The sequence below is a fragment of the Trichosurus vulpecula genome, chromosome 8, assembly GCF_011100635.1.
Source record: "Trichosurus vulpecula isolate mTriVul1 chromosome 8, mTriVul1.pri, whole genome shotgun sequence".
Lineage (NCBI taxonomy): Eukaryota > Metazoa > Chordata > Mammalia > Diprotodontia > Phalangeridae > Trichosurus > Trichosurus vulpecula.
This window is the reverse complement of record NC_050580.1, coordinates 230,064,194-230,073,962: the sequence shown is the minus strand read 5'-3', so window position 1 is coordinate 230,073,962 and position 9,769 is coordinate 230,064,194. Positions and strand designations below refer to the sequence as shown.

Sequence of the window (9,769 nt, the reverse complement as noted above, 5' to 3'; positions counted from 1 at the left end):
ATTGTAATACATATGGCTTGGATGCAACTTCACTCACACACACATGCACACACACAGGCACATACATACACATGCATGCATGCACAGGCACATACATAATTAAAAGAATATTAATCCTATTAAGGATACAAATAGGGTTTTTAAAAATTTAATTATTAGAACATTTTTTCTTCCCTTTAGAGAAAGTTTACATACTAAATCAGTCAAAACATTTCTTAGCATTACTCTGAGGCAATATTGATTAGTGTCTGTTAGCTTTTATTTAAATTACTGTATACATAAAAAGTTTTTTTGTGAGCCTGCATTTATGTACCAAGTCTCCTCATCAGACTATTCCTTTCTTCATTCCAAATTGCTTTTTATTCTGTTTTTATTGTCACCAGAGACCAAATCTTTTCAGCAGAGATACCAAAAAGAAATGAAGAGGGCCAACTTAAATTGACCTCTTATTCTTTGCCATCTTCTTGGGAAAGGTACTAATGTACAATATAATGACCAAAATCAAGCAAGAAAAGGGAGGCGCAAGAAGCAGAGTGCCTGTGTGAGCAGTGATTTTAGGGTTTTTTTAGACTTATGGAAGGAGTTTGAAATAAAATGTTTAACAGTTTCAGAAGAGGAAAAGTTTATTATTCCCAATTAGGGATCTTTCTGTCTTAAACATTGAATTTCTTGAGTCAAGTGAACTTTCCCCTCTCATTTGCTTGCTTTATGAATGCTTGCTCAACTGGATCAGGAGTTTTCCTGCACTCTGGGGATTTTGTTATTCCCAGTCACCCTGCCTGGTCCTTTTCCTTCATTTTCACTGCACAGGCTGAGCATAGCTTTTGTCTTGTTTTTTACAGGATTAAAGTAAATAGTTTTGCCCCTTAAAACCACAGTAACTCTGTTTTTTAAAACAACTTTAAAGATGTGATGAGTCCTTTGGGAGCTGATTAAACTTACCCTAAAACCCACATGGAACCTGCAGGATTAACATCTGACTTTCCTTCTCAAGGTGCTTCAAAACCAGACAAAAATGTCTTGCTTTTAGACTGCTTGCTGTGGTTCCTTTTCTAAACTTCCTAACTTCTGCTAAAAGTTGCCTTTTTGATTTTCAGATTAGTGTGTAACCTCCTTCTCCTTTTCTTTGTTCCATTTTTGCTTTTCTCCCTTTCATTTTGTTGTGACTTTTCTAGATATTATTTCCAGGGTGGGTCTTGTACTCAAGATGGTTGGCATCTGTGTTTTAGAAAAAGTAAATAATTTCTTGACTGTTGAAGAAAAATATGAATATGAAATCTGTTTGTGAATCTGTGGATAATGATGGTCAAATAATGAATAAAATAAATGTTAGTCAGCTTGGCTTTAGAATTCTAAATGGAAGCCCTAACCTGTTCCTTTCAACTAAGAATATGCTGTCTGGGTAACTTAATCATTTCTTACAGACCCCAGCAGCTATACAAGCTGAATTCTCTTCCTTCAACTATCATAGTCCTTTCTCACTTTACTCCCTCCTCAAAAGACCTTGATACACAAATTAATCATACCAATATAAGGAATTATCTCATCAAAAATATTAATGGAAACAATACATAAGTTTAGCAGATTTGCAGGACATAAAATCAATCTACCAATATCATCTGTATTCTTATTCACTAGTTATAAAGATCAAGAAGGTATAAAACAGAAATCTCATTTATGATGAAAGGAAGCCCATCATATATGTAGGAACTGACCTACCTAGAATTCTTAAGATCCCTGTATAAGGGCTATAAAACTAGAGTGACCAAAATAGAGGAGGACCTAAATAATTGAAGGGGCATTTGGTATTAATAAGATAGGTTAAATTAATATAGTAAAAATTACAAATTGCCCATATAAAAAGTTTGAAAAACTGAAATAGTTATCTCATTTGTAAAAAGAGGGCAAATTTTTTTCATGCCACAAATAGAAGGGATTATTAGGGACAAATATATATGCTTGACTACATTAAATAATGAAAAATAATATATTAGGGGAAATATTTATAGCAAATGGGATGGATGAAAAACGACATTTTATGGAGTCTGAAAGGAGATTGAGGCACACTTTATGCTTGCCTTTTTTTCCCTTTTTTTTTCTCTTTTGTTTTGGTCTTTGGGTTTGGGTTTTTTGTTTTGTTTTGTTTCTTCTTTCTCATGATTCATTCCATTGGTCATAATTCCTCTTTACAACTTGACTATTGTATAAATAAGTTCAATGTGAAGTTATATGTAAAAGATATATCAGATTCCATGCCATCTTGGGGATGGGGGGGGGGAAGAAAATCTGGAACTCAAAGTTATGTGGAACTGAGTGTTGTAAACTGAAAATAAAAAATCTTAATTATAAAAAAAAAACTTGACATTTTAAATATCTAGGGAGCTGTTCATAACTCCTATGGTAACTTTCATTCCACAGTGAGTAAATGACCAAGGGATAACAATAAGATTATTTTCAGAAGAAAAAAAAACTTGTTAATAATCACTTCAAAAACCTTCAATTTCTCTAATAATCAAAGAGATGTGTATTAAAATAACTTTGAAGTACCACTTGACACCCATTACACTTGTGAAAATAATGAAAGGCTGTGTTAGTATTGATAGGGCTATGGAGGAAAAGGCCATACTTGAGCAGTATGCAGTCAAAACTACAGCAATAATCATCCCCTTTGACCAAACAAGTTCATTTTTGGAACCTGGAGGTACTGAAATTTAAAAAAAAAGAAAAAAAATTACCTATTCCAAGTTTATCATAGAAGTTCGAAATGTAGCTGTAATAAACTTCAAGTAACCTAGCTGTCGAAAAATAGAAAGGTGATTAAATAATTTGTATTAAATTAATGAGATGCAATACCATTTATTCAACAAATATTTAAATTTTATGTCATTGAGACTGACAAGTACAAAGGATAGAAAGAAATTGCTTTGCAACAAATTTTTCTGGCCAAGATCTAATATCCAATATGTATAAGAAACTCATTCAAATATTTAAGAGTCATTCCCCAATAGAAAAATGGTGAAAGGATATGAGCAGGCAATTCTCAAAGAAATAAATTCAAGCTATCAAAATCCTTGTGAAAAAATGCTCCCAATTTATAATAAAAATGCAAATGAAAACAACTCTGAAGTTCCACCTTGTACCTTTCAGATTGGCAAAGTTGACAAAAAAGAAAAATAACTACTGTTGAAGGGATTGCCAAGAATACAGGCACACTGTGCATTATAGGTAGAGTTGTAAATTGGTTCATCCATTCTGGAAAGCAATTTAGAATCATTCCCCAAATATGACTTAAACTGTGCATATATCCTTTTATTCAGTGATAACTCCTATTTAAGCCTATACTCCAAAGACATCAGAGAAAGAGGAAAGGAACCCACATGTTCAAAAATATTCGTTCGGGGAACAGGTGAACAAATTGTGGTAATGAATGTAATGGAATATTATTGCACCATAAAGAATAATGAAAGGGATGGTTTCAGACATATCTGGGAAGACTTGAAACAGCTAATACAGGGTGAAGTGAACAGAATTTAGAGAATAATTTATATAGTAACAACATCATAAAGAAAAACAATTTGAAAATCATTAAGATTAAGAACTCTGACTGGTGCAGTGACAAAAACCAAGATTCCAAATGACCAGTGATGACATTCTACCTACCTCCTGACAGAGAGATGAAAAACCTAGGGCAGAATCAAATGTTCATTTTCAGATGTGTCCAATGTGGAGATTTGGTTTGCTTGACTATACATATCTGATTAAAGTTTTTTTTTTCCCTTTCGTGGGGGAGGGGTGGAGTGATGCCAAAGGGAGGATAGTGATGGGGTTACCAGAATGAAAGAAAAAGAAAAGTAAAAAAGAAGGTCCTTGTAGCATTTTTAAAAGATGCTTAGGAGAGAATAAAATTTCAGTGGGAAACAGATAAGCAAGACAGTTTTGAAAATATGTTGAATTAATTATATACTTAAAAATTAAAGTGAGTTGGTCATAATAGAAACTTACAGCTTCATGTACTATTTTTTGTTCTTTGCATATGCAAATGGTCAACTTACTTGGCATTAAGATCAGAATTTTAAAGCCAAATAAATCTGGAAAAAACCCTTATGAAATAATGCAAATAGAAAAACTTTAAACTAGAAGAAAGGCTATGCATTAACTACAATCAAGTAAGCTAAGTAAATGAAAATGAATATAAAAAGAATTTTGGTGGATGTTTTGACAGTGACTGAATACTTTAATTGCTAACCAAGTAGAATAGGTTTTAGTCATGTTCAGTATTAAGTTTTAAATGATATATTTTACAGCAACAAGAAATAGGATTATGTATTTTGAATGTAAAGTAGGTAAATCCATCATCCATCCTCATGTTGGCAGGTGCTTCCTACTTTAGGTTGGGATTCACTTCATCTTGTTTTTTATTTAAAAGAGTTATAATAGATGTCATCAGGGTTTTTGATATATAGCATTGTTTTTATTGGTCGATGGGCCCACTTCAGACCACAGATTTGTTCATATTGGTCCATGGGAATAAGGAGATTAATTTTTGAACTGGAAAAGGTTGTGAAACTTAAAGGCTTAGGAACTATGCCTCTAGGTTAAATGTAATTGTGAAATGAGAAGATAAGACTCTTTTTTTATTTTTCTAACGACTTCTGGTTTCACTGATGGAGACAGTAGGTAGTGAGGAACTTCTGCCAAGGTGGAAGACCTTAATAACTTCTTGATAACTTGTATATTTAGAGAATTTCCTGAGGTACTGAGAAATGAAGGAACTTAGCTGGGGCTATAGAGCTAGTATGTCAGATTTAGAACTCGAACTCAGATGATTCTGATGCTATTTCACATTGCCTCTCACAACTTAATATAAAATCACCCATTCTAGAATACTGAAAAATGAGGATACAGCACTTCCTTAAGCCTTCTGTATTCTTAGAGAATAATTCACATATCCACTTCTCATCATGATCAGCACAGAAATTCCAGCATAAAAGGAGCCATCTAAAATGTTTAAAGCTGATTACTATGGCCTTTTGTCTCATCTGCTTAAGTTAGAAATAATGTGGGGACTTGGGCATAAGATTGGCTGCCCTTTTGTTGTGACTCAATTAACAAACATTTATTATGCATCTCTCTATGCCAGGCACTGTGCTGGGATCTAAGTATACACTGACTAAAGTCAAAACTTTTTTGCCCCTCCATGTGCCTTACCGTCTGCCTGGGAGAGACCACATGTACATACATGGATAGATATAATATAGTTTTGTGGGGGAACCAACAGTTTCTAGGGACATTCAAAAAGTCTTCATATAGACAGTAGCACTTCACTTAAGCCCTGAAGGAAACTAGGTACTCTCCAAAATGAAGGTGAAGAGGAGGGAAAACCATTCCAGGCATGGGAGATATCCAGTGCCAACATGAGAGATGCAGGGTTATATAGGAAGAACATTAAGAAGGCCAATCTGGAAGGGCTGCAGTGTTCCTAGAAGGGCAGGAAATGTCGGTTGGGGTCAGATTATAAAGGACTTTACATGCCAAACAAAGGAGTTTATATTTGAGCCTGGAAAAAACACAAAGCTGCTAGAGTTTGAGGAGAAGGGTAACAATGTCAGCACTTGAGGAAGACCATTTTGACAGCTATGTGGAGAGTGGACTGAAGAGGGGAGAGACTAAAGGCAGGGAGACCAAATAGGAAGCTACTACAGGAATCCAGGAAATTCATAACCATTTATTAAGGACCTACCATGTACCAGGCACTGTGCTAATGCTGGGGATACAAAAAGGGGCAAAAGACAGTCCTCCCCCTCAATGAGCTCATACTCTAATAAGGGAGACAACAAGCAAACAAATACATACAAACATGCTATGCACAGGATAAATAAAAACAAAAGAGGGAAGGCACTAGAATTAAGAAGGGCTTAAAAAGGCTTCCTGTTGAAGGTGAAATTTTAGTTAGGACTTTGAGGAAGCCAGGAGGTATAGATGAGAAAGGATGGGATGTTTGATAGGTATGTTTGAAAGCAGCAAGGAAGGAATGAGTAGCAGATAGAGAAAGAATATTAGAGAAAGAGAAGGAATGATAGCACGGTATGATGGAGAAGACATTAGGGGGTGAGATGAGTTAATCAACAAACATTTGTTTAGTATCTACTACATACCAGGCACTATGCTAGGTTCTGGGGATATTAATATAAAGACAAAACAATCTCTGCTTTCTATCAGGAGTACACATAGCGGGGAAAGCCTTGACAAGGGCAAGAAGAGATTGGGATGAAGGAGGAGAGAATGGGGGGAGGATGTCAAGGGGCTTTGAGATAAAGACAGAGGGAGAGGGGGTGGTATAATTTTCTTTCAGACAGGAATTCAGTATCACTGGGACTGAGAGAGTAAGGGGGAAGTGGGTATTTATTAACCATAGGCGAAGAGTCCAGGCAGAGAATTCACAGTTGTATTGGGCCTCACCTTTGTGGTATGGGGATGGTCTAACTTTACTGGACCTCTGCTGAGTTACCATGAGATCTGGCTATGCCCATCTGCCCTGCCACAACCTGTTTAGCTATTTTTAAGTGTTAAACCTGAAAATTCGGTTGAAGGAAACAACAGGCTAGGTGATAGAAAAATTCATATTACTTATACATTTATTTATTCACTCATTCATTCCCTTCAAACTTAGCGGATACATGCATGCGTGGAGTCGGACCTGAATCTGACTGCCTGAACAAAGGAAAGAGAAGACTTATATACATTATTTTTAGCAGACTCAGAAGTCTGTGTTACCTCACTTCTTTGATCCCCATATATGTTTAACTATGATACAAGAAGAGAATTTTCCTTAATGGAATAGGTTTGTAAAGACAAGAGTATTGACAAAGGTTAGTTAAAGTATATACCCATAGAACATTAAGAGAGGTAGTCTCTCTCAGAATTAGGGTCTCATCCTTTAATGGTTAATAGAGGAAAGAATGTTCTTAGGTCAGCCAGATCTGGCCTTGTTGACAGAGAAAAGATATTCTCTGAGTTTACTCAGAGAACAAAGAGACTGTTAGGATCAGGCTTTTCTTCTGGTTAATCAGTTCAGGCTCTGAGTCTTATTGAAATTACAAAAATGATATAAAATGGTATAAAATGTTCCACATGAGATAATAGGTTTCTCTTTATTTTCAAGTTTTGTGCTGCAGCTATAGTATCACAAAAAGTTATGATATAAATATTTTTGTGCCACATGGGTCTTTGTCTTTGGTATTTTCAAGGTATAGGCCAAGTAGTGGCATTATTGGGTCATGTGGTATGTAGAATTTAGTTGACTTTTGGAATATACAGAACTTAAATAATTAACAAATAAGCACACAAGTTGCTTTTGTCATTTGTCTCCTTCCCGGTCTGTCCACAGTTCTGTCACTTTTAGCCTTGTTTTCCTTTCTTTTCCCATTTTTTTCTTAATATCATTGTAATTGGTGTGCCTGCAGTTCTGATCTTGCTGATTTCACTGCATTAAGTGTACTTTATTTCAGGACAACTTCAAGTCATAGGCTAGTCCAGGTGAGATATGTGCTTATAATTTGTTTGCCCTCAACTTGGACTTTAGCCTCTGTGGTTCTTCTTTCCAATTCTTCCAGAAATTTCCCCTGTCTACTTTACAGAGAAGGACAGATTTCTTTTGCTATCAGAAGATCTACAAAATAACATTCCAGAAGACATCCCCTAAGGTAAGCCTCTCTGGGGAAAAGACTAGGAAGAAAGCTTGTATTGCATGTTTCTGTCCCCAGGTTATTCTAAGTTATTAAAGTTGTTCCCCTTGCTAATGTGCTTCTAGGAGAGGCTGCCTTTCAAGATAGTGGCTTACACAGTATTCTTTACCCTCCCATGCCAGTCTAGGTTTCCTTTAATTTAGCAAACATTTATTAATCACCTGATGCATGCAGGGTACCTTGGCAGGCCCTGGGAATGCTAAAACAAGAAGGAAACATTCTCTGCCCTTCAAGGACCTTCAGTTCTATTGGAAGTTGAGACATAACTGTCAAAGTATTCTAGGTATCCTTTCAGAGCTTATAGCTGCCTATTTTACCTACTTTCTCTACTGCTTATAGATTGGTTAGACTGGTTGTTAGAAGAGAAAGGGAAATGGGTTGTCACACTATACAAGTAGGGGCACCACGGTCCCATGAGTCCTGAGTCTAAAAAAGCTATTACTGACCTACCGTGTACTTTGTACTATACTAAATTATGAAACATAGAAGAAAAATAGAAAACATGGTAACTATGCCCAAGGCACTAAGTCTTCTTGGAGAGAAAAGACAATGTAACTGGAGCAATTAGGTGCTAAATGATATGATGCTAATTTTAAGTGCTGTTGGTTTATAGAAAGGAAGGATCCTATAGTAATGAAATCACAGGGCCAGTTCTTGTCTCAAATATGTAGGGTATGTTGGGTTGGGGAAAGACTAGAAGCAGTTAAGGCAGCTAGGAGGTTGTTGGCATAATGAAGTGATGAGGCCCTGATGACTATGCGAATAGAGAGGAAGGGATGACTCCATTTTGAAGGAGAACAGGTTTTGGTAACAAATTCTATATTGGTCATGAAGGAAAGATAAGAAAGCACAAAAGTGATAGCTTTTTAGGCATTTCTGACCAACTACTCTTCCCACGGGAGCTGTATGAGGCCATACCACATGATAATATAGGGCCTTTGACTGACAGCATTAGGAAGGGGGAGAATTGGGCACGCCAGCTCAGCACAAAAGTTGTTTCCACCCTCTGGGACCTCCTGTGGCAGGCACCCCCACAGGCACAGGCCCTGCTGGATCTCTTGCTTGGAGAGGACAATGGCATAGGAGCCTGTGGCTGACCTCTGCAGAAACCATTGATTGACTTTAATCAGAAAGCACTGAAGTCTCTAAAGGGCCCCAGCCCTATCCCCTCTGGGGTTGCTGATGCCATCTATGGGACTCTGCGTATACTACGCTGCCCTGCAGAACCACTTTGGGTTGAATGGCGTCTCCTGTGTGAGGAGCTCCTTAGAGCTTGTGAAACTGAAGGTAGTCTCCTGCAAGAGGAGCAACTCTTGGGGTGCATGATAAGGAGAGATAGCTGGAGCCTGGTTGCTGTATGTGGCAATATCTACACAGAACAGGTGAAGGAAAAGCCATTGGGCTCTAGAACGTTGGGAAAAGGTAAGTTTTTTCTCTTCTCCACCCTGTCTGCATCCAGGGATCCAAGTCTTCCCCTTGCTAAATTCTGGTATGCTAACTTCTTTTGGATCCATACCCTCCATGTAGACTAGGAAATCTGGTAAGAAAAACTAGGTAGTAATGGGGATTAGGGAGTCTTGGGTATTATTTTGCCAAAGCAACATGATAAGTTATTAGCAATAAGATAGAAGGGTTTTTTTTCAGAACAAATAGAGAATGAGAAAGCTATTGAAAGTTGTGAAGTTATAATCTCTAGCATCAGTTATTTAAAAATGGAGTTGATCATAGGAACTGAGATCCTAGTTTTTCCTCAGTGTAACTCCTGCTGTATTGTTGATTTCTAGTTCCATCTGAACATCTGGATCCTGAGAAGGCAATGCTAACTCTGTTCTCCAATCCTAATACAACCCAGGCATGAAAGATGGCCCATTTTTACTGTTTGAATAGCCACAAACACCTCCTGGAGCAGATCCTGGTATGGGCAAGTCAGGTTACTCTATAATTCATAGAGGATCACAGAATTTGGCACTGTTGGTCCAACCCATGCCCAACGAATCCCCCTTTTTATCGTCTCTGGTATCCAG

The 9,769-nt window shown here is 37.0% G+C and overlaps 1 pseudogene; it reads left to right on the top strand.

Annotated features, from left to right (window-relative positions):
* The first annotated feature begins 2,607 nt into the window (after window positions 1-2,607).
* Window positions 2,608-9,769, top strand: part of LOC118829873 — a 68,253-nt pseudogene continuing 61,091 nt past the window's right edge.